The sequence below is a fragment of the Lepisma saccharinum genome, chromosome 1, assembly GCF_977018435.1.
Source record: "Lepisma saccharinum chromosome 1, izLepSacc3.1, whole genome shotgun sequence".
In the NCBI taxonomy this organism is placed as follows: domain Eukaryota; kingdom Metazoa; phylum Arthropoda; class Insecta; order Zygentoma; family Lepismatidae; genus Lepisma; species Lepisma saccharinum.
In genome coordinates, this window is record NC_139229.1 from 35,109,847 (window position 1) to 35,136,630 (window position 26,784).

Below are 26,784 nucleotides of genomic sequence, written 5' to 3' on the forward strand. Positions count from 1 at the left end.
AATAGCTTGATTTTACAACTGCAAAGCAGGCTGAAAGAATTGTGCATTTGCTGACGATAGAAAAGAAATAACAGCTTCATAACTTTCGGATCACCCCTCCCATTCACATTCACAGCAACCCAGAGCTTATTAAAAAAAAGTGGTTTAATATAGGAGAACGTGAACGCGTTGTCGGTGAACAGGGAATATGCAATCTCAGGGAAAATTTAAATTAAAGGCACCACGAACAGAGAGGATGGGGGATGAGCATGTAAGGTTACTTTTTTCCAGCAAGGACGGAAACAAAATTCTATGATTAGATCAAGATGGGGAGAGAAGAGGGAGGGAGAGAAGAAGATTTCCTAATTGATGAAGTGAAATAATGTTGCACGCCAAGAAATCTCGCGCGCCGAAGATGAGAATTAGCTTCGAGAACATCGAGGACCGCAAGTTTGAAACATGGCACATCCCTTAAGGATATACCTTGCTAAAATATGAGAGGGCGAAAAATTACAGTCCCTCCACCACCACACACACACTTCACCTGAAAGACACGAGGAGAAGAGGGGGAAGAGGGAGGATTTGTAACGTTGTTACAAAACTTGTATTCACATATGACATCAGGGGATACAATTTTTTATCCTTTTTTTCCTGTCGTGATTAAGCGGTGCAACAGATACGAGACTTACAGCGCCGGGTTTCCTGAATTAGTTCCCTACATTGACCTCGTCTTCTCTCTCCCTCTTTCTCCAATTTCTTGCCTCTCCTTAGATCCCGTTCGTGCACAGACGAGCTTTTTATCCCCTAAGACACAGATTGGCGCTCAGCTTGCGTTCAATACCTCTTCCTACTAGGCCTGAAAGCAGCCAGAAACTTCCCCATTCTCTTATCCGCGCCCCCACGAGGCCCCGAGGGCGCAGAATCAATATATTAGGATCCTTATGGGACCGAACATTTTTATAGAAAGGCGTCTCCCAAGGAATGTTTAAATCTGTGACTGGGCTAAGGAAGAAGGGAAAAGAGAGGGAGAAATGAGATTATAAGCATGATCCCAGGTCGGTATATGTTCCACGCAGTAGGCAAATTGTTTTTGGAAATATGGTATCCTAGCGGTCTGCTTTTGCTTTAAAGAGTATACGCTCTTGGAAGTTACAAGTTGTAAAGGTTACCAGTCGATCTACCTCTGGTTGATGCACATTTTCTACAACTTATTTATTTTTTGTATACTGTACAGGCTAATATAGAGCTCATTGGTACAGTAGGTAGGACGTCTGACTGCCACGCGGTACACTGGGTTCGACCCCTGGGGTGGATGATTTCAAGAGGGATTTTTTTCAAGGTTCACCCAATCTATAATATTACACGAGTCAAAGACAACCTTAAAAGTCCAATAAACATTGTAGGAAAGACTGTATACAGGTTAAATTTGCATGAGGTACCAACTGCTATTTACCAAACGACCTCAAGGCTGCAACACTAACCAAGTAAAGGCCTCCACGATGGCGTAAATATAGCGTCGTCGCCTTGTAATCAAGGGGTCCCGGGTTCGATACCCAGCAGAGGCATCCCACTTTAAACTGTAGGTTCAGTCCCGATTAGCCTTACTGTGTATAAAGTGGACTTAAAACACCAACTCAAAACTAACCAAGTAAGCTTCAAAACACTATTTTTGTTATTTAAAGATTGCGCCTCCTATACACACTGGCACCAATGAAGAGGAGTGGTGTCTTCCTCCCTGTCAGCCTAAAACTTACAGAAATTTCTCGGCAAATGAAAATTCAATATCTCTATGCATGCTTACCACACCAGAAGGTTTAAGAACGGAGGAGAAAGTTCGACAATGGCCTTAGTTCGCAGGTAGATGGGCGGAAAGACCTTCGCAGTGGCTCATAAGTGACTGCACGTGGACCCCAAAGAATTCTTCTTCTTAAGGTATACAGGCACTAACTCAAAGTTGAATATAGTATATGTAGATGAGCAATAGGTCTGTGTTAAAATGCAGCAAACGTGTGCAACTCTACCCTACAGAAATCTACTACATAAGAAAGAAAAGCAAATTAAGGTTTTCATTCGACTCTACCTTGTACATGAGTACAAGGGGACAGCTCTAGTGGGTAAAGGCAAACGGAGCATGGTGCTGATCACATCACCTCCAGAAATAGCTGAGATAGTGTAGCGCCCTATATCCTTACGAGATATATGTTGCCTTCGATACGCAAAAGCTTGATTTGTATTCATCTACCTAGGTGAACGAACGTCTTGATATATCATGTGTATATCTTGTCACGGAAGGTTCCAGCTGAAAGTCCCTCATTTGTGTCCGTATCCCTTCATCCATTTCATCTAATAGCATTTTTTACTCATCGTCGTGATGCACCCAAGTAGCCAGAAAAGCGGTCTATTGTAAGCAAAATAGAAAATAAATGTTATGAACTTTTCCTTCTAATAATACTTACATCTTCTGATACAGTCCCACATGTAGAATTGCATCTTTCTTTCTACTTATTGTATTAACTCATGCAGGTTTCATAGTTTCTTTCCTTCTTATAATTTATCTGTCGATACATATTTTGGGGTGCAAGGAGTTACCCTTCAAGAAGAGACCCAAATATCCTCATTTCCACGTGGTGCACCCTGGACTACATTTGGCAGAGTGGCGAGGCTGTAGCGTCTGAATCCATGGCCATTATAATACTGTATGGTATGTGCTTCCGTGTGTGTTTATGATTGTACCTTTATGCATTTCATCTTCGCAATTAGAGAAAAAGTGGGAGAAACACGAAGTAAAATGAATCAATACATTAATTCATTCGATACATATTTTATATGATTTCTTTGTAATATTGTATCGATTTGGACACATTTGCCGGTAGGAAGATCGGTATTTGTCATTCACTTCTGCTTTATAATTGTTTCTTCCCGTTTCAACTGTATTAAAGCTGTAATAATTTTCTCAGTATTTTGTATTCAAATGTTTTAAGAACGTCCTTGTAACGAAAAGTTATCTGATCCAAAAGGTCTCACAAGATTGCCATATATAGGGTGGACCATATTGACTGGATACATTTCAAATCGATTTTTCTAGAAATGGAACAAGTTCATAATTTGTATTCATGTCCAGATATTATTAGAATGATTAAATCAAGAAGACTTAGGTGGGCAGGCCATGTGGCACGAATTGGAGAGGAAAGAAGAGTTTACAGGATTCTTGTTGGGAAACCTGATGGTAAGAGACCTGTAGGAAGACCAAGACGATGGAGGGATAATGTTGAGATGGACCTAAAGGAAATTGGTAGGGATGGAAAAGAGTATATAGATCTTGCTCAGGATAGGGACAAATGTTGTGCAGCTGTAGTCATGAACCTTCCTGTATGACTATTGGCGCCGTCTTGTTGCAGCCCCATTTATGTAAAAGAGAGTTGCCTCATTTTGGGAATGAAGGTGTCGTTGTGGAACTCAGTCCTTGTGCAATAATGATGGAACTTTCACTAGTGAGAACCTCTTCAACAACATAAGGAACTTTAAGAGGAGTCCACAGCACCACAATTAATTGGAGCAATGAAATGAAACATTAAACATCCAAAGCTCAGTCTTTCAAATACACTGCATTTGAAAAAATGTTAGAATATTACTACCCTCCGAAATTACAATATACGAAAATGTATTCCATCAGTATGGTGTACCCTATATTTTAAGCTTTTCATAGTAATGCTCTTTAATAATTCCACGCACTTCCTACACGCACATAGGAATGTGATGACATGCATTCAGACGCTGTTTATTTGCTAGTTTGTGTTTCGACCGGTCGATGGCGTGACGGTCGGATGAAAACGCGTCGTGGATTGAGAACAACCGGCCGAGATGACCCTCTTCAAGTCTCGAGAGGTAGGCTGGGTACGCCTCAAGAGACCCCCGCCCACTCATGACCACTAACGAAGGCCCTTTGTACCTAATGGCGAGCCAGACCCTATGTCTATAGGAGTGTACTTGTGAGGAGGGATGGAGAGGGGGGGGGCACGGCCGCTAATATCGCTGTTTGTGGTCTGCCGAGGGGTAGCCAGTCTCAGCGCCAGGCAAGAATCTTCCTCCTCCCTCTTTTTCTCAAGTTTTTTTGTGAATAGGAAGTGGAGGGGGTGGAAAAGGCGAATTGCGCTATCATTCTGTGTCCAAACATAAACCACGCTATCATGTCTTCCGAATGAGGGGGGAGTGTTTGTCCTCTGGTAGAAGCAAGAGCAAATATTTTTGGTGTTGAAACTCCATAGGATCATCAACGGCCTCAGATGAACATGCAAACGCTGGAATTAGGGAAACTACATCTACCATGTACATGCTAGGGGATGGGGGAAAGATAGGGGATAACAATAACCCCTTTCATGCTCCGAAGACGTGGAGGACAAGAAAAGGAAAGCAGAGAGCGAACTGGCGAAGAGGAAGAAAGAATCTTGCTGTCCAAGCAGAAAACTCCAGCGACACTAACGTCCATTTCGGTGAACTTCTTTCGGCCCCGAAAGGTCACTAGCTCGGTACATTATTCGGAGAAATATTCACCAGAGGGCACAAAGCATGGACCCACGTTGCTGTTCTGCGATAAATTAAGGCTCGGTTCTCTTTTTTTATCCCCAATTCACCCCCTACCCCCTCCGCTTGTTGACAACAGACCACGGGAGACTCCGACGAGGAATTTTGCATACGTGAAAGAAGATGGGGCCGTGCATTATCTTGTCGGAACCTTAAGGTCTATTAAGTACCCGATTAATGTTTCCCAGTTGCTGGTTCTTCTCTTCCTGTTGACCAACGGTTCACTAACCATTGGTGCCGTAACCTCCTTTCAGCCATCTAAAGTAGCACAGGAGGACATCTTCCCATAGATATTTGTTAGATCTCCTTGCATTGAACATCATTTACATTTGTAGTACTGATCATGGAATTTCAAATACGAGGGGTGTTCAGAAAGTAGGTCCTGACAGGTCTCTGAAAAATACACTCATATTGTCATCAGACCGAGAGACACAGGCCTCTGTAGATCATTTTTGCATACATTCTTGGTCACGACTACAAAGATTCCATTCGCCTTGAACATGTCTGTTGGCTTAATGAATGAAGAGAGAAAGTGTGCGGTGAAGTTCGACATTGGCGACGATCTGTAGCGATTGGTAGCGATTGACGACATAGTGTGTAATATCCAAAACAGGTTTCCAGTAGTTTAACGGGATTTTGTATGAAATTCTCACAAATAGCTTGAAGAGTCGGTACTGTGTAAGTGTATATGCTCAATGGAGAAGTTTCTTACTTTCTCTCTCTCTCTCTTTCTCTCTCTCTTCCTTTTTTCACCTTTCTCTATGGATCGAATACTTATAACTCGTGGCGCAACAGCCCGTTATGTACGAAGCCTCAGTCGTTGTAGGTTTCCTACGACCGGATTACGCTACTCATCCGTAGCTTCCTACCGGCCTCCGTGGCGGAGTGGTTAGCACATTGCGCTACGACGGCACGGGTCCCGGGTACGACTCCCGGCCTGGGCATGGATGTTGGCGAGTGTTTATTCATTAAATTCATCACATCATCACTCATCTCCATCTTTGCAAATTAGCCAAAAGTGGCACAGAAAGCCAAGTAAAATAAAGCAAATCAATCATTCGTAGCTTCCTCACCATGGTGGGTGGCCACCGGTCCTATACACAGGCCGAAATCTCATGTGAAAAGTTGTTACGTTTCCCCCAGGAGACCCAAACCTGCGGCGTTCCTTAGCCGGAGCCCAAAGTTGGCGCCTTAGACCGCACGGCCAATGTGCCGGACTCTATGGCGCGAATGGAAGCTCTTATTCTTGGTAAAGAATCAGACGACTGATTTCTACTACTAGGGTCTTGGAAAGGCCGTCTTAACATTTTAAAAATAAGAAAAAAGTATGTCTCTTCGGAAACGTACTTTTTGAACACCCTTCGTACATCCTATCTCAGCATATAGTCTAGCCTCATCCCTATTTCTTCCAACAAACTTCATAGATGCTTTCTATCAACATATCTGAGGAAATATTGTAAACGATGAATAGGTGATATATCCAATTGGCACGTTTGTCAATTTGTGTGCAGACCTCAATGGAGGAGTGGATAAGGCTGTGTGCTACAACGCAAAGGGTCCCGGGTTCAAATCCCGACTTGAGAATGGGTATTTTTTGTGAATGTCCCTTCATCAATATCACCACTTCATCTTCGAGATTAGCCAGAAGTGGCAGAAAAGCAATGTAAAATAAATCAAGTCAATCAACCAATCAATCGATCAGTCTACTTGTGCGAGTCAATAAGATCGACAATATTGAATTGGTCTTGATATATTAACAGATCAAAACAGGGCATTCCGGAGATCGCTGGATTAAATCTTGTGGCCCGCCATATTGAATGATTTTTTTCTTTGTTATTTCTCAATCAATCTTACTTTAAACTGTATGTTCAGTCCCGATTAACCTGTCAGAGCATAAAGTGCACTTTATGTAAACAAAGCTAGGATTTAAGTTCCAATCCGCCACTACAATAGTTAGCCATTCCATCACGAAACCTTAAATACGCCTCTGAATTAGTGTGAAAAACTGTATATCTATACAGAGCTCACAGCAGGTAGCAATTTGCATACTACAAGACTTTGAAATCAGTGTTGAGTTTCAAAAAAGAGTACCTTTTTCCGTTGTGCAGAAGGCAGCACTGTCGCTTGCTTTATATGCGGCTGTTTTCAAGCCACGGTTAATGAAATAAAGCAGTTGATGCTTGACACGCTGAGTGTCGCTTCAAAGCACCGTAAATGAATACGACCCTCAAGCCCTTCTCCCAAACTCCCCCTCCCTCCAGCGAGACGAAAAAGCAATAACAATTGTATCGAGTGAAAAAAAAAGTGGAGAGGACCATCCAGTAATCGAGCGTCAATAAACCCATCACAAGAGGGCGTGAATGTCAGATTTGCTTTTAAAAGCCGCTTCCGAGAGCAATCCCGTCCCTTCCTATGGCTTATATACTGTCGGACTACAAACGGCCTCTAGTGCGGGACAAATGACGTCATAAAGAATAAAATAACGCGCGGACAAGACACTGCGAAACGTGCCGGGTTAAACCCTCTTGGCTCTTGGCTGTTACGCGCGAAGAATGCAAAAGACGGGGAAAGGAACAAGTGGGAGATGGAGAAAGGAGAGATATCTCTACTTGCTCGCTTCTTTGCCCTTTCTTTCTTGAGGCAGAAGACAATTTGAAGACACGTAACTAGAAGAAACGCAGATTAATACGTCATACGAAACCACAGGAACGTTACTCCAAAAATGTGGTTTTAAGTTGAGTTGAAATAAACCCCTTTTAAGATCTCTGATTTGGAGACTTGGAGACAGATCGACAGATCTCCACTTCTGATCCTTAGCAGTAAGGTGGTAGACATTTACCTAAGAACATAGGCGTGCGTAGACCCTCTGATTTAGGCGGGGGAAGGGGGGGGCAAAAGTCTTGATGAAAGTTCAGTCGGAGAAGAAACCCTAATTCCATTTCATCGTTTTATTGTTTTGATGGGTACTAAACAGGGTACTAAACGTGTCCGGACACACTGAAAATCACTATTAGAAGAATTCCAGCCTCCGTGGAACTTTCGTCGGCTCGAAAATACTTTATTTTTTAAAGATAATAATATTGTTTAATAACGGTAATAAGATTTCTCTATACTTTTCTAAGTGAAAGTATTAGGAGGGCCACTGCCCCCCATTGCTCCCCCGTGCGCACGCCTATGCAATACATTATTTCTTCTCTAGTGTAAATCGGATAAATTGGAGTTAGGTCCATCTAGTTCTCAGACGACGAACCACCAACTGGGTATTTAAATAGGGTTGCTATACATACCGGAATGGTATAATTTATCCCGATGTCCGGAAATGTTTCTTTGGGACGCACCAATGTCCCGGAATCTGGTGGGAAAGGAAAGTGGTTAAGACTATATTTTCATATCCATTTAAATGCGTGGACATAATTTTACAGTGATCATTTTGCAAGAGTTTTAGAGTTACAAGAATGTGCTGCAGAGATCTTTGACTTCACGATGTGACCGGTCAGTGCACTTTCCGACAATTAGTAATGGTGCTACCTTTATTTTCTTCTGTTTACAGTGCTGAATTTCAGTTAAGTAAAATTCTCTTCTAATGTACATTAAACTGCTTACTACAAGCAGTCAGTGATCGGGTACCTATGTGTTCAGTCCACAGTTGACAAATAAAGTTTCGACATTGTGAGATCGCAGCTGAGTTAATTAGGTCACCGAAAAGGGGGCGTAAGTTTAATGATATATTTCGAAAAGAATTTGAGATTATTAGGAAGTGTAAAGAATATGATAATGAGATCGTCCGTAATAATTATGGTGTTCATACATACTACTTTATCGAGTCCAGAACCCATCTACTCCTCCCGTTTCCCCAACAGACTTCCGGTCATCGGTGTCCTGAATCTTCCCTATTGAAATACAGCAACCCTAAATTTAAAACAAGTATCCAATTAAAGTTCAGTAAGTTAGCATGGGAACGAAATAACAAAAGCAATTTGCTTTAGTTGGGAACAAATAGTGTAAAATGCAGGAACCAGGATATGTTTTATCATAGTCTACCATTTAATCCAAAGTATAAATGGTTCCACACTTTTCAAAATTAATAATATGAGATTTTTATGTGAGAGGCCACGCAAAATTAACTTTATCACAAAATTTTCCTCCAACTTTTAAAGGTTATTTTTAAAGACGTGTGAAAAAGTTAATAACAAAAGGACAAAAATAACTAGAATTCAATACCTAATTGTTTCATATATACAAAAATAATGAAAAATCGATATATTGGATACTCACTCAGCTGGTGGATATAGTAGAAAAGTCTCACCAAGGATATAGTAATAATAATTTGGAATAATAGTTATTATTTTAAAATAATAATCATAACAGTGATTAACCAAAAGGTTGCAGAAAAACGAGAATAAACAACAAAATTACAAATAGGGCGTGGGGAATGTTTCTAGCATCTCCTATGTTTCATTCTGATGTTGCACATCTCTATATTTCCCATCAACTTCTGTGTTTATTTGAAGACGATTAAAGTTGCACGAATATCGTCAACCACGCCTCTAAACAAAGTAGTTGCTTATTTATTTTAGATATTCCAAGAGAATACCTGCAGAGAATAAAGTGTCACGATGGGACTTGTTGCCCTCGGAAGAAGCATCGAGGATGGGAAAGCTGTGATGAGAGGCCAGGGCAGGCCGCGTGTTCCTTTTACTACCTCTTAACAGGGCTCCCATCAGCCTCTTGAGGATGTTTTATTGGTTGTATAAAACAGCACTACATTAACCGTGCACGGACCTCCCTTAAAGAGTTGCCAGACTCTCTCCTCCTGCAGTTTCTGTCTCAGAGATGGCAGCAGTAGCACTCTGGTGCAATATATGAATGCGAACATCTTGAATTCACAAAGAAAGGTACTGAAATACCATATTCAGATTTGAACATATGGCTTAAAGTTTAATATACAATACTTGATCAACGTAGTAAAGTACATTATGAGGCCCCAAACTGCAAATTAGATACCTTGTGTATAGTTATTATCAAAAATTGTACTAAGAAAATCCGTCATGTGATTTAACCATATGATCTATCAACCATCTTTGGGAGAAAATGTATAGTTATTTCAGTGATAATTCACATTATCTTAGCTCGACGACTTAGACCATGAATATTATATAGCGGTTTGGTGTCAACTCGAGATCTTGCTACCAAAGGTTCCAGATTCAAGTCCTAACTCACAACTTCATGCAAATATCTTCACTAATAGAACGTACTAACAAGAGAGGTTATATAAGTGTCCCCCTCCGATTTCCATGAAACTTGGCAGGTGTATAGAGGGGCACAAAGGAAGAAATCCGTGTTTCTTTGTTTCAGCTAAAAACTGTTTTAGGGTGGCGAAATCCACCTCAAATGTCAAGATGAGGACAAATTGAAATGAGGATCTGACACCGAAACCACATAAATATGGCATAGGAAGGACACCCACATATAATTGGAACACACACAGTACAAAGCTGTGTTTGCCAATAATATGCACTTCATATCTCAAGTGTCCCACTTGTGCATCTGCCAGTACTATTAGCACAGAACTTTAACCGCCATCGTCCTTCACGATAGCACTTGCGTTTGGTACCGACAATCCTACAGTTCTGTGCTGCGTGTGTTCCAATTATATGTGAGTGTTCTTCCGATGCCATATTTACGTGGTTTCGGGGTCAGATCCCAACTTCAATTTCTCCTCATCTTGACATATGAGGTTTTTTTCCCCTAAAACATTTTTTTTAGCTGAAACAAAAAAACACGTATTTCTTCCTTTGGGACCCTCTGCCAAGTTTCATGTAAATCTGAGGGGGACACTTAGATAACCTCCCTTGTAAGTAGCTAGTAAAAGTAATACAAGACATAATTTCACAAAAAACTATATCTTCCTGCTTATAATATAGTCAAGTAAAATTTCATTCACTAACATGTCCAGCGACCCAAAGGTTTGTGTCTAATTTCATTTTATTACTTGCAGTTGAACGTTACATAGGGTCATTTGAACGTGTGTCTACCGGAAATCTAGTAGGTTATAATATTCGAGAATTAAATTTTCCATTGCGATGTCTATGCATAAACCTTTTATGTATGTACATATGCATCGGATGGTATTTGAAGAAGCTAAAAGGGGATTTCCCTTGCTGTGGATGCATATTTTTCGGCATTCGGGGAATACTGCATATAGACAGAAACGGTGTAGTATTTGATACATCTGGATGTTAAATAAGTTATATACGTATATCCAATTAACTTGTAGACTATTTTTTGTAATTTAGCTTCGCTTTTCTGCAACTTTTAGCTTATCGCAGCGATGAGCATGAGTGATGATTAGATGAAGGAGCAGTCACAAAGATGGGTTACTTTCTCTTTTAAGTGCTGTATATACCACATTATGTTTGTATCCTTATACTGAGCAGTATATAAATAATTCTGGCTTATTTTCTTATTCAGCGGGAGAGTATATAAATATTTATTATTGCTTTGTCATATCTTCCCTTTAATTGTTTCAACATGTATTCCGTCTAATCTAATATTATCTTGAACTGAAATTGGTTCAATAGTTAAAATGAAATATAAGTTGAGGACTTAGAGATAGTTTATCCTTGAGTCAACCATTTTTAAATTTTGTATTGTAATTGTAAGTTTTATGCCGCTGTTAGTAAGTAGATTACTTTCAATATTATTATTACATATTCGAGTCGGAGGCCTCCCCGATGGCGCAATGGTAGCGTTGTCGCCTTGTAATCAACCGGTGGAGGTTTATAGTAGTTTGGGTCCCACTTTAAACTGTAGGTCCAGTCCCGATTAGCCTTACTGTGCAGAAAGTGGACCTAGAACACCAAATCAATATTCAAGTTGGCGGGTTCGAGACCCGGCATGGACATGAGTGTCCCTTGTGAGCGTTTCTTCATCAATTTCATCATATCACGACTCGTCCTCATCGTCGCGATTAGTCAAAAGTGGAAGAAAAACGACACTAAATAACAAAAATTAAACTAAATAAAATACTTCCTAAAAATGTGTGTAATATTCAGATTTTTTAATACCACAATGTATGTTTGTGTGCGTGTGTGAGTGTGTGTGTCACATTCTCTTGAGGTGGCACAAATAAACTAATCGGGTTTCGATCAATAATTTGAGGTGAGTTGTGATATCCGAAGCACTGAAATATCACCTATAGAGGAAATCGAACCAGCGATCCCTTGATTACAAGGCTATATCTTTTACACCAATCTCTTATCGCTAGCAGCAGAATGCCTTGGCGGGAAGCCACCTGCCGTTAAAACATTTCCCCTCCTGAAAATAAAACTAAGCATCCTCTGTTTTGAAAAATATACCTGGTTCTAGTGGGGGGTACATTTCGCCAACCCACGAGACGAACATCGTCGCAGAACCTATAAGGACGAAATATCCCGCCTGAAATCGCGTCTAGGTATGTTGTTGCCTCTGGTGGGATCATATCCTTTGAAGTATCGCTTATGTCGTGAAATCTGGCAACGCCGGAAAAAGCTCCTGCGGTTTTACGAGCCCGTAAAAGCGGCAAGAGGCCCGTTATCAAGAGTTTGGATAGTGGAGCTCTGGGCTCGAGACTAAACACAGACAACCGCGAACAAATATGACGGTATCTCGATATGCGAGGTACAAAACCACACGGCTGATCTTCGAAACAACAGATTTTTACCGAGCTTTCGACGTGGTGATGGGAGTGAACTGGACATCGTAAAGATTAGCAGCGGCATTATGGGAGTGTCATCAAGTTGTGTGATAACGGAATACCTTAAGCATTTGATCATTATTCGTTGGCGGTTAAACTAAACCGTATTGAGTTTGATAGGGGCTTAACATAGTCCCCAGAGCTTACGCGGGTAATTTCACTTATTTGTGCGTAAATGGTTGTTCGAGCGTTGTATGATAATTAACGATCAACAGAATAGGCATGTGTGTTTGTAATTAACGTATGAAACATCCGAGTTACCTGAAGCATCTACGTTGTCAATTTTTCTAAAGAGACAAATGTCATCAAATATAATGTACAGGGTGTTTCAGTCGCTCTTGGCTCGATTTTAGCTTATAAAAAAATCAAACTATTGGTCACAATGTCATGAAATTTGCTACGGACATACCTTGGTGTATGAGAAACATGTTGACGTCATTGGAGATAGGTCTACAGTCTCTGAAGCCCTTGCATGGGCATGCGCGTGCATCTAAATGATTCTGCTGCTAAATGCTAATCGTACGGACGTGTGCTTTCAGTCTGAGTTTTTGACCCTGTTGTGGCGCACCTGATCGTGGTTCGGTTCAAAGTTCGTGCTTACAATCAGTGATTCATGATTACAGTACAGTAAAAAAGCAGTAAAGTTATGAGTCAGTACTCAGTGGAGCAGCGGGTGTTTATCGTTCGCACGTACTGGAAAAGGGAGTCCATAAAGGCGTGCCTGCGACAATTTATTGCACAGTTTGGGGTCCGGAAACAACCGCCTGCAAAAGTTTCCATTCGATATTTGGTGAAGAAACTGGAAACAACATGTACAGAGTGGCATTGATACTAATGGCGACCATTTCCAACACTCGCTTTGACGTCACCAGCAAGGTATGTCCGTAGAAAATTTCATTACATTATGACCAATAGTTTGATTCTTATAAACTAAAATTGCACCCATACTGAAATCATCTACCACTTGGCCCCAAGCCGAAGTGGTGAGTACAAGAGTGGCAGAAGAGCGAAGTAAAATAAATGAAGTGAATCAACCAACCAATCAAGCAAATACCCAACCAAAGTTATAAACGATTCCTTCGTGAAAAATCTCTTTCAATTCCTTATTACCGCTCAGATAGGCTTTTTGGAACTGTGTTTACAGTTTAAAGGGAAATCCAAACACTGTGCCCCTAGCGATAATCAAGCCTGGGTCTCCTAGATGACAAGGAGAGCGGGTTAGAAACTACGCCATTTTGGGGTGTTAATTATACTGTAAAGACTAGCTGAGAACGGAAAACATTGTGCACAAACATTATGTCTAAACTGCAGGAAAATAATTATCAATTTAGACTAAAATATTCCTTATAGTAGTAGATAACTAACATGAACCTTCCATAAAAATCTACACGTAAGTTTCACAATTTGAGGTATGTATGAGGCTCTACGGTCCGGGATTCAAATCTTTAGCAAAGAAACTTCTCTTCATTCTTTATAATGTAGTTTAGTGTAGCTACATGAAGAACAAATGAAAGCACTTACATATTCTCCTACTTTGTAACTTTAGATTACTATTGTACACATTTCGTAGAGAAAATATCTTATGGAACGTGACAACTTCTTTTGGGAGAACATTGATCAGTGCGATTGTTATAGTCGCTTGTAATCACAAAAATGATGTAATCTCTCGTTTTTTTTCTACGCTACGATTTCTAGATAGAATACCTTGTCCATTAACTAAATTTGATTGACAACGTCCTTCACCTGTTCCGATGTTTTGCTCCTAATTTAATTGTTACGATGTCATCTTCAAGAGCCCTCTTATAGTTTGAATTGAGAGAAAAGAAAAGGGAAAATAACGAGTCAATTTCGAAACTTTTTTTTCCGATGCAAGGAGTAAACTTTTTAAGGTTTTTGTTTACAAATTTGAGTACTTTTAGGATTCTCCCCCGCATAATAATTGGCCTAATTTTTTTTTGTTGGAGCTTCCTCTTTCGACGCTATGAATTTGAGTCAATTTTCGCGCCTATCTTAACCTTATTTCTCTCTCCGTCTCCTTTATATCCTCTCCGGTGTCCCTTTTTCTGGCAGGGCACGGTGCCAAAACACGAGGGAAGTGACAGAGATTGAGGCCCCACCGGTCCATATCCCATCCTCCCTGCCTTCCTGTTTCCCCGGCACCTGAAAGAATGTAATGAAATTATCTTCCCTGTTATACACAGTTCGGTTTCTTTTTGTCCCGGAGTATCCAAGGAGCTTCTGGAAGTTTTTGCAGCGTTTCTCGAGCCGTGATAGTTCTAGCCATGAGGGAAGATGTTAGGGGAGGGCGAGAGGAAAGGATACTCGGCTAGTTTTCTTCTAAGAGGAGAGAGGAAAGGGGGGGGAGATTTATGGCAATGTAATGGAGCAAAGTGCTTCACAACTCGACGCAGCATCATCATTTTGTCGCTTCTTAAAGGGGCATAGGGGGCGTTCTTGTTACGGAATCGAATAAATTGGAAGTTTTCCCGTAACAGAATCCGGTGAGATAGACAGTCGGCAGAGATCATGCCAATTACTTCCAGCCCCGACGAGACAGAAGGAAAAGTCTGAAAGTGGAAGAACTGCAAATGCACCTTTTATTCCTCACCTGTTCTCAATTCCCCCGAAACAAAAAAGAAACGATTCTATTACAGGAACCCGCAGGTCTCGGAAATCCAGTCGCGACATTTATGGCAAATGGGAAACTTCCACCTTTATCCCTTCCGGGGTGGTTAAGGATGGGAAACTGATTGACAGAATGTCTGATAGGATGGGATCCGGATAACGTGAAATCCTACATTGCGATCTTTTCTCTTTCCAGATCTTATCTCGCAGGCGGCGGAAGGAGTGGTGGGAAAGGGAGAGAGATGAGCGTCCGTTGAAATGGAACAGCAGTTTATAAAAATAGCCTTACTTGTCACTTGAAACTCGAGTCGTTGGAAGAGGACACGCTAAGCGGGTGCTATGTTACAGGGAGGCTGTGTGGAACTCAGTTTCGCAGTAGACAACGGGGGACGTTTTAAGATTTGCTGCGCAGCATCTGAACGATCCATGAAGAGAGCTCACGAGACAACGTAGGATCCAAAGATTGACAACTAACCATAGCCATTAAACACAACAATAACATCTGGATAACACCATGAAACACAAGAATAGCATAAGAATAACACCGTAAAACAAGAATAACCACTAAATAATACCATGAATCACAACAATAACAGCTGTATAACTCCTAGAAACATAATAATAACATTCATTCTTGGTTTTGGACTTTTAACCACTGTGTTATTTTTTTTTTTAAAAAAAATACCAACGTTTCAGAGGCTGAATCTGCCTCCGTCTTCAGGGTAGCGTGTAGTCTGTTAAATCATATGGTGTCTATAAATGGTTGCCCTGGAGGATTATTCTCGGTGGCCAAGGCTCCACCTCTTCTGTCGGTCACAAGGACCTCTATTAACATGAATTTGCCAGGGAGGATTATCAGTGACCCAGGATCCACTTCGTCAGGTGGCCACGCCAAGAGCTATTTCTGTATGTAGGTTGCCAGGGACGATTATGTTGCGGTGGCCCAGGCTCCACCTTGTCAAAGGATTGATGTTGTAGGATATCAATCCTCAAAAAATGAAAATTCTCCTTCAGTGCCGCTTATGTGCTACTGTCAACTTAATGTATATAGAGGTTCCTTGTGACCGACAGACGAGGTGGAGCCTAGGCCACCGAGAATAATCCTCTAGGGCAACCACTTATAGACACCATATGATTTAACAGACTACACGCTACCCTGGAAACGGAGGCAGATTTAGCCTCCGAAACGTTGGTAATATTTTAAAAAAAATAACACAGTGGTTAAAAGTCCAAAACCAAGAATGAATAAATCACCACTGATTAGCTACAAAGAAGAATAAGAATGACATGTATATAACACCATGAAATATAATAATAGAAGCTTGGTAACACCGTGAAACATAAGATTAACCGCTGGATAACATCGTTGTACACATGAATAACCGCTGAATAACCCTACGAAATACAAGGAAAAATATATGAATAACACCATGAATCACACGAATAACAGCTGGATACCATCATAAAAGCCAAGCCGGATAACAGCATGAAACATAAGAATAACAGCTGGAAAATAACACACAGGTTACAATCGCTGTGGAATGCGCAACAATTTCTTGGATATTGAATACAATGCTGAATCACTATAGTGTTTCCTGCTTCTAACAGAGTGAGGCGTTCTTCTTCATTAATCGTGTAACATTTCATCTTCCTGTTTGTTAGTGAGTTCATAAAATAAAGATCAAATTCAAAGGCTTCTCAGGGTATATATATCTGGAAGAAACATTCGTGTCCACGATGTTAGATAATTGCTTATTCTCTATGAAACCTTCTTTGAGTTTTGTGCACAAAAAGGCTAAGCTGGACTACACTTACAGTTTAAAGTCGGATCCAAACCACTATGTACGTACCTCTGACGGGTATCGAATCCTGGACCCCTTAATTACAAGGCCACCAGAAGAAACTAAATAGGGTTTGTTTTGATGGAGAAGACCGAAAGAAATGCTCAGGACGGCAAGGGAAAAGGTGTGTTGAAGGAAGAAGGGGGATGATAGAGAACAACTTTTTGGGTGGCTTGATGGGACAAAAGGGACACCAGTGCTGAGAGTGAATATAAGGTCTTAAAACTGTATGTACGTACCTTCTTAGTAGCAGAATACTAGAACTTGTACTGATCCAGTCTCTATAGCCGTTACTCACAGACAGTTGGGACAGTAACTAGGTAACACGAGGTAATTTCGAAAATGCCCACAAATTTTATCAAAGCAATGTTCCCGCTGAAAGTTTAGAAATAATCTTCTTTCTTCCATCTTTCCTATTTAATGAAGATTGGGAAAGAAAAAGAATCGGGTACGATCAAGGGACATTTGCTTTTAGGAAGAAAACACTTTCAATTGCACGTCCTTGATACACGTGCCTCTCTTGTTCAATCGTTCGGAAAGACGGCACCCATTTTCTTGGACCTATGTCTGAATTTTCATTCAATCTCTCTCTCTCTCTCCTCATATCGCAGCTACTTCACATCACCATGCGGAAAACAATTTAGCTTGTTTGTCGCCACGGCAAAGGACGATGCAGCATTATTGGGTTATGCAACTACCCCCATCTCTCTCTCTCTCTCTCTCTCTCTCTTTATTACTTTACTTCTCCTCTCTCTCTCTCTTTCTCTCTCTGAGAGACAGAGATAAAAAGAAGTGGAGGGAGGGTGAAATAAAAGAGACAGGTGAGAGAGAAAAGATGAAGCAGGTGAGAAAATATAGAGGGAGACATAGAGAGGAGGAAAGAGAAAAAGAGAGGATATAAAGGCAGCGGTAAAGAGATAAAGGGAGACAGAGAAAGAATAGAAAAGAGAGAGAAGAAGAGAAATAGAGAACGTAAAATATGGAAGGGAAGAAAAATAGAACGAAAGAGAGAAGGAGAGAAAGATAGAACGTAAGAGAGAGAAGGAGAGAAATATAGAACAAAACAGAGAGAAGGGGAGAAATATAGAACGAATGAGAGTTCAGGAGAGACAGAGAAAAAAGATGAAAGAGAAAGAAAGATAGAACGAAAGAGACAGAGAATGAGAGAAAGAGGAAGTAAGAGAAAAGGAGAGAGATGGAGAGAAAGAAAGAGCGAGATCTCAGCTGGAGTTGTGACACTGCGATCCCTACCTGAGAAAAGAACCCTTCGTTTTCTTTCCCTGTAGCATCATGCGAGGCAGTGTTGCATCGTCAACCCCCGTTCTGAAACCTTGAAACCCCATCGCCTCCTCCATCAAGTTACCCTCCCCCCTTGCCTCTCCCCTCCCTGTTCACTTTGATCCACAACAATACCTCAGCTCCTGAATTTTCGACCTGTCTGATCAACAGGAGTGCATTTCTCTAATGAAACATCAAAGTTGGCTTTGTGCGCATCTCCCCACCGTGGCCGTTGCCAGTCCCAACATGGAAAACTCGTATACCGGTCGCCCGAAACTTCAGCCCTGGAGACATCCACTATACTCTTAGGGAAAATCTGCTTCCGCGTCAGGCCTATGGAAAAACAAAATTACCATCTGCTTACCGGTCGAAGGGCCAGTTTTTCCCTCTTCTATCCCTTTCTCTCTCTATTTTGAAACTAGATTCACTTTCCTATCCTTCCAGTTTTAGGAAACAATTGAAACACGATCGCTTCTCTGCTGCAAGAAACGGGTTTGGAAGACACAATTGTATAAAACGCACCTATCTTTCGTTTTGAAGCGACCAGAATCAAATAAAGTGCCTCCTTCTGCAAGTAGCCCCTGCTGAGTGTTTGCTATAAGTCCATTTTTTGCACAGATAGAATAATCGGGACTGGACCTACAGTTTAAAGTGTGATCGAAAACACCATGTGCCTCCACAGGATATCAAAACTGAGAACCCTTCATCACAAGGCAACGACGTTACCACTACGCTACCAGGAAGGCCTTGTAACATGTTCAGTAAAGTACCCTGCAGGTTTGGACTCAAACCCAGGGATACTGACAGACAGTTACATTAATTCAGAAATTATATCATTGCTATTTATGTCGTTTTTCTGCTTATCTACGGAAACCGCCGTGGCGGATTGGTTAGCACAGCGCGCTGTGACGCCAGTGGTCCCAGGTTCGAATCCCAGTCTGATCATGGTTATTCCTTGCGAGTGTCCCTTCATTAATTTTGTCATATTATCACTCATCTTCAGATTCGTGATTAGACCAAAAGTGGCAGAAGAGCAAAGAAAAATAAACCAATTGATTCAATTATTTAATCTTATTTACGTTCATCACGATGAGAATGTATAACGACCTAGTGAAAGAGATTCGACAAACATCACCATCGAAGCCAGACTTTGTAATTTATTACACGAACAACTACATCACGGAGGCTAGTTCTAGTCACGAGGAGTCTGGCGTTAAAAGTAGTTTTTAATCAATATAGCGAATATAGTACGAGTTATTGTGGTCTATTAGCTATGTGGTGTGATTGTCACCCAGTAGTATCGGGTTCGAATTTCCTGGATGGATGCTATTCAACGTCCCCTTAGATTTTCCTATGGCCATCTATTGTTCATGAAACTCGTGATAAAAAATCAGCGTCTCTTCCTATCATCTAATATAAAGATAGGAACAAGCAAGTGATGCAAGGAAACAAGAACCAATTAAAGTATATTTCTCTTTCCCTCTCCAGATAATCACGATACAAATCAGTAAGATCGTGATGGCGTGATGATAATATGTTTTCTTGTTATTGGTCTGTGCTTATGTTTTTTAGTTCTATTTCACAAAAGCTGTACAAAATAAATCATAAATATAACAAAAATATTAAGGCGTCTCATATTTTCCATTAGCTTTTTTTTCGAGCGAATTTGAAGCTCGAGTAACCATTTATTAATCAACAATATGGATAAACCTGTGAAGCTACGGCTGTAAGATGTGGAGATGACCACACTACTTCACCTATTTGTACATTGTGATTGGAGAATGTAATGCCACTCTGTTTTAAGCAGTATAAACATAGCGATTAGAATCTCTAGGTTTTCATTAGAAATGACTTCAATTAAAATAAATGCATGAACGCACACATGCGCTGTGTAAAAGATAACTATTGAAACAACAATAAAATCCATATTTAATAAGATAGATTTGACTGAAAATACACAAATTTAATGGTCAACCATATCACAGCATACGAAGCAAATAAAACGGAATAGTAGAAATCTAACAAAAAGCAATTATCAATAAATAGGTAATTAAATGGTAAAGAGATACGAAGACAAAAAGTGTGGAAAGAACTGTAGCATATGGATCCTAGCCCAACAAATATACCAATTTATCCTGTTCTTTATGCAACCCAAATAAAAGGAAAGTTATTTGGGTTGCGGAACGTCCAGGATAAAAAGTAAATTCGACTCGTGATCTCCACAATAAATATTGAGCACGAGTCGTGGGTTATCTATCCTTCATTAATTTTGTGTAATATTCGTTCATTATCATCGATGCCATAAACCTTAAGATTCAGAGAAATAACGCAAATCAGAAGCATTCAAAATGAATTTTAAAATAGGTTATGGAACAAAACCAAATCGCAAATCTTACAGGAAGAACACTAGTTATTTGGAGTCAATAGACTTTTTATCCCTAACCGGCCCCTTGGCGGAGTGGTTAGCACATCGCGCTACAACGCCAGTGGTCCCAGGTTCGAATCCTGGCCTGGGCATGGATATTTGTGAGTGTCTATTCATCAATTGAATCATATCATCACTCATCCCCATCTTCGCAAATTAGCCAAAAGTGGCACAAAAAGCGAAGTAAAATAAACCAAATCAAACCAAAAACTAAACTTCTTATCCCGACATATAGTTTTAAAGTTATTGTAAAGTTGTTCCCTCTGCACCGTGACACGAAGACATATAGAGAGGCGTGGAGGTAGACGCCACACATTCTTGATCTCGGCCACAGTGGAGGTTGTGTGATCAGCACCACACTCTTGCCGTATTTACCCCCATGTTTAACTAGAGGTTACATTTATTCGAGGCTGAATGAGACATAGAGCCGCTTAATGCAGGACCTATAAATCTCATTTCTACATTCTCACGTTGAATTGCTACGAGAAGAAGAGCGAGAAACTGATAAAATAAGTTACAAAACAAATACAAAGCAAGATAATGACTTGTCACGGATTAAAATCTAGACTCCCTGTCTTTTTCAGATCCTAAAATCAGACCCCAGAAAAATAGCAGTGCATGTGCTTATTAAAAGAGACCATTGGAAACAAATATATGGGAAATTTTTACTTCAAAAGTGGTTGATCTAAGGTGTAAACTTTTCGGCCTTGTCCCTGCATAAAGGGGCGCTGAGGTTCACTCAGCTCGAATAAACATGTATCTGGGGGGCAGCCCTAGGAAGTAAAAGCCGGCTGGAGTGTTGTGCTGATAACACCACCCCCAAAAATAGCCGAGATCGAGAATGTGTGTGGCCTTACTTCCACACATGTGCCTTCATAGCACGGTGTAATGTGCATGAGAGAAGAGTGTGTAGAGGAAGGGGTTGAGTTGTTGTTTTAAGTCCACTTTATGCACATATAGAATAATCGAGACGGGGCATACAATTTAAATGTGTAATTTGAATATCTCCAGGTATCGAACATGTACGTGCATGTGCATATGTATGTGTGTAGATGAAGTACGAAATATTGAGATAACAAATACGCACTTGCGAGAAAGGTACGATGATGTTAACTTCCCAATGCTACTCCAGTAAAGGAAGGGACAAGAACGGATATGTGGCACTCAACCGAAAGAGGAAGTTCACTGAAAAACCGGAAACAGCATTCCCAACACATGTGTTTCAGGGGATGAAACATATGAGACGTGCACTGAATGAGGAGGGTGGGGGTGGGGGGTTAAATGAAGGTCCCAAATGGCTGGGCACACATACGCTACCGGAACAATAGAAGAGCTCCATAAAGAACCGGACGGAGAACAAACCATATGCAAAGAAGCTGAATGCACGATACGGGAAGGAAAATACCACTTCACAGGATACATCCTCTTTGGTAAATGAAAATATATTCTTCGTGCTCTAGGCTAATATGTATAATTTGTCTTAGGATAAAGCAATCGTACTTTCTTATTATTTTTGTTATAACCTGGTTAGGTTAGGCCAACTTATTATACGAACATAAAGATCAGTATTGCTTACAGGTTGTTGCTAAAGCTTCGCTAGCTTAAATGATGACTTCTCTTAGGAATAATACGAAATATGAAAGAGAAACCTCTAGTCGTTAGCACAGCACCCTACGATACTAGCGATCCCGGGTTCGAATCCCAGTCTGGGCATAAGTGTTCTTTGAAAATATCCCTTCATAAATTTCATGACATCATCATCACTCATGCTTATCTTCGCGATCAGCCAAAAATCAGCAGTAGCTTTTATTCATTGCTATGTATTTGCATTACTTATCGCCATTTATTCTAGAGAATCTAAGTAACTAATGCCAATAAGCCGAACCACCTAGTAGACCAAAGCCCATGACCAGCAACAGGAGCAATTAGAGTAATAATACTCACTACAGGGATGATTTGATGATTTCATCAACAAAATAGACTATTATTAACCGTAATAATAAAATCTATAATGCTCACAATAATTCGATGATGACGAAAAATTTCACGAGAAGGAACATACTAAGGACTACAAACAAACCAAGTTATAATAGGATCACGATGGGGAACAATTTTATTTATTTTTTCAGACCTATTCTTCTTCGTATCATTTTTTGAGCATTTTTCCACAGAAAACTATCACTAACAATTGAACTAGAAATGACTACCCAGGGGAATTCCACAATTCAATCCGATACAAGTACCATTATTAAACACAGCAATTCTGCTAGCATCAGGAGTCACGGTAAACTGAATAGCTGAAACTTATTTCCACAAATAACCTTCGTGCAATTCTGATATTTTTGTGTGAATAAATTTATCAATGTTCGGTGTTCTCATTCTTACTCTATGGGGAATTGTTATTTTTGTGGCAAATAGTTTCCTGTTGGCTGACGGGAATTGGCTGTTTGAGTGGTGGACTGAGTGGACTAGACCCACAAAAAATTTTAAAGAAGAATTGTATTAAACAAAAAACTATTCTAAGATGGCGCTAATTGTTTTACAACTTACTATGCATATTAATAGTCATATACGCGTTTGGACTAGCAAGTATTGTAAAATATCTTGGAGTAATATTTATGGCGATTTAATACTATCAATTAAAATACTACTTCCTAATTCTAAAGATCATCTTATCGAGACACAGAAAGTTTCGCTTAGATCAATATATTCAACTATAAGATATTATAAAGCCATTATTTCAACCGACAAATTCATGATCTTAACCAATTGTGGAGAAGCCTGAAAACAAGCCAACCTTGATATCAGGAGAAATAGGAACAAGATGCTCAGACCACTCCTTACAGGAATAACGGTGTGAGACCGTTAATTTCAAGTGCCATAAAAATGAATATGACCATTTTAAAAGTAATAACGGTTCCCTAATTAATTAAACATCTCGGTTTTCAAAAAATATATTTATAGTGGACTCAACTGTACAATAATTACGCATGATAAAATTTTCAGATATAAATAAAATAACGGTTGCGTCCTAGTTTTGTATATTAACACAGATTTTCATTTTAACGGTAGGATATTTTAATTTTTTCTGTAACTTATAAAAGTGTAACTCAAAAATCTAATAGCGACAATGAGTGTATGTTTACATCAGATTGACAAGGGATACATCCGTGTCCAAGCCAGGAGTCAATCCCGGTACCTTTGGTGGAAAGTTCTTGGGCGGATCACATAACGCTGCCCATGTAGCGATTCTGTTACTCACGAATACAACGATTAATGTAAATTATTACAATTGTCATTGTCGTTCTTTAATTTACAGGGAATAGTTATGACATGAAGTTCTCTCTCGATCCAGCCTCGTGTAAAACACTGCCAATTTGAAGATCTGGTGGCAGTCGGTCAAGGGCACAGATTATCCTCCCCTTTCCCTCCCCCTAAACAACTTGTACCTCACCCTACTACCCTGAAACACTGCGTTTCTTCCCGATTTCGACAAACCTTCCCTCTCTCCGTCCGTTCAGCGTTTTCTTCATCGTAACTCGTAAGATTTGCATATTACGAGGTTAGCGTGATTTGCGCATGCGCGCTGCCAACGTTTCTTCTTTTCTTCTTTCCTTCCTCTTCCAATTCATGGATCGGTGCCTTTGATAAATGATGGGAGAGGCTGGTTCAACCAGGAATTATATCCCGGAATGAAAACGTAGAAGGCGACGGAGTTCTGGCTAAAGATCTTTCTCCAGAGTTGTCCAGCAGCATCCACAGAAGATGTTTTTGGTAATCTGTGCAGCTGCATACAATTCCGGCTATTATTGTTAGAGCGTTAAAGGATACAGAAAAGCTGAAAACCTTGAACAAAATACAAGCAAATAAATAAGAAACTTACATGCTGAAACAGGGTATGAAATTGTCGAAGTTAGGGACTAGATTTCATACCAGACTTCTCTATTGATCGCTTAACTAGGACACAAAGCAGAAACGTTTGCTTCTCAACTCTTCCTGGCCAAGATAACCAAGTACACAGAATGGGTTCCAGCCAATCACAATCAATTTTGAAACACGTGCGATGCCTTATGGGAGCAAACAGATTCAGTAAGGCCTGCTTTAGACGAAAGCAGTTTCCTTAGAATTTTCCTCATCATTTATGCCATGACCCAAATCCTACCGTGTAAAGTGAAAAATCGTATGGCATTTCAGATGCCGTGACATATTTCAAGGATAGAATCGGTCCTATTTCCGTATGTAATGGCGGCCGCGTGAGATGTAAACAATGTATCACTTCACATTTTTAAAAGCTGATAACTATTCAACCGAGAGGAATAAAGTTTCCTATAAAAAGGTTTTAGGTACTAATCAATGGCGCTGCTTAAATACATACTTTATAGTGTATACATTACACGTATGGAATGATATTTTAGTTGTTTCAATTGTAAACAACGTGCACTCACCATAGCTGGTGTAAATCGACGTGCCTTTCTTGCTGTATACAGGGTGATTCAGAATTCCTATTATACACTTCTAGGGGTTGTAGAGGGGCTTAGTAGATAAAATTTTGATAAGAAACCCATGTCCAGAAACGTACCGTTTTGGTACTACACAGATGACAAGATCACATAATTTCACATCTCCCGCTTCACGGTAGGCAACCCACATTGACGGAGGGCGACGTCATCAGTCACCTGATGTCATGTGTGCTGCTTCCAACGTTCTCTGTTTACAATCCGGTGTGCTTCGACCTTCACGTCAGTTGCTAGCCAGTCGTTGCGAAAGGCAGTACAGTATGGTTGAGTACACGTTTGTCGAGAACACCGACATGTTGTTAATTTACGGCGAAGCTGGACGTAATGGCAGAGCGGGAGATTTGAATTTATGTGATCTTGTCATCTGTGTAGTACCAAAACGATACGTTTCCGGACATGGGTTTCTTATCAAAACTTGATCTACTAAGCCCCTCTACAACCCCTAGAAGTGTGTAATAGGAATTCTGAATCACCCTGTATATTTATTATACATTGTAATCGCAAAAGCTAACCTAAATGTTACATGAAATGTTTCCGTGTTAAATACTATCTCCTATGAGATTCTTGGAAGTATTTATACTAACAAAAATGTCAAAGTAAATGCGTCCGTGCTCTTATTTTCGCGGTTTTTAAAACCTGATTAGGAAAAGTTTCAACTTCACAAGGATGGATGAAATTGGAATTACAGGGAAATGACAAGATGACTTAAGGATGATAGAAAATATAGTTGAATGGCATCCTTCGAAAACCTGCTGTATAAATGAACGAATCGTGTCTATACTAGGCAGTGCTGTATGAAGTAGAATTTGAAACTGAAACTTGCTGTTTAGTAACAACAGAGAAAAGGTAGTTTAACATACAGTCGGGAATCTCTGGAGCAAGCAAACGAAAACAAGTCCTCTGCGAACTCAGTCTCGAGAGGACTCAACCAATGAACACGTGAGAGGATAAATGAGTGCATGGAAGTGAAAACGGGCGCGCACTGTTTTGCACCATCCACTCACTTTCTCTCCTTCTATACCATTATGTGCGGCGAGACAGAGTGTAGATTAATATTTACTATAGCACGCGTATTGCTTAGTAATTCCTTTTGATTTAAATCCACAATTTCAGGTCTAGACAACTTGCAACACCAGAACCTATGAACTAGAATGTGCAGAACTTTTACTATTTGTACTACTTGCTCAGAAACTAGTTCTCAATGTACACGCTACTTAACACCATACTGAGTGCTAAACAGGATTGTTTCCATAACCACGGACGTCAGACAAGGGATGTATCCTCGTATATTCTAGAAACATTTACGGACCATGCATATGCACAATATTGGAATACAATATGTAACGATCTTTCTTTGAATGCAGCTAAATGCTATTCCGTTACTTATTCAAACAAAGAATGGTCTCAAATTTTCAATGGAAACTTAATAATACCCATCTTAAAAAATCGGAAATGGCAAAGGACTTAGGGATATATTTTGACTCTAAGCTAACTTTCACTCACCATATTAACAAAGCAATAAGCGACGCTTTCAAATTTATCGGGGTTTTCATTAGAATGGGCAGACGCTTTCGAAATATCCAAACACTTAAGCTATTATATTATTACTCTTTAGTACGCTCAAAACTTGAATTTGGGTCTGTTATATGGAACACTGACAGTATAGTACAGACTACAAAAATAGAGCAAGTACAATCGAAAATGTTACGTTACATGAAGTACAAACTTGAAGGCATTTACCCCAGATTTGACTCGTACAATAATCTAATTGACGAGTTCCGAATCCACAGGCTTGACTATCGA

General features: G+C 40.2%; 1 protein-coding gene across 10 annotated transcripts in view; it reads right to left on the bottom strand.

The window, feature by feature from the left end:
- Positions 1-26,784, bottom strand: part of LOC145994416 (uncharacterized) — a 574,460-nt gene that overhangs the window by 436,472 nt on the left and 111,204 nt on the right. The window lies entirely within an intron of this gene.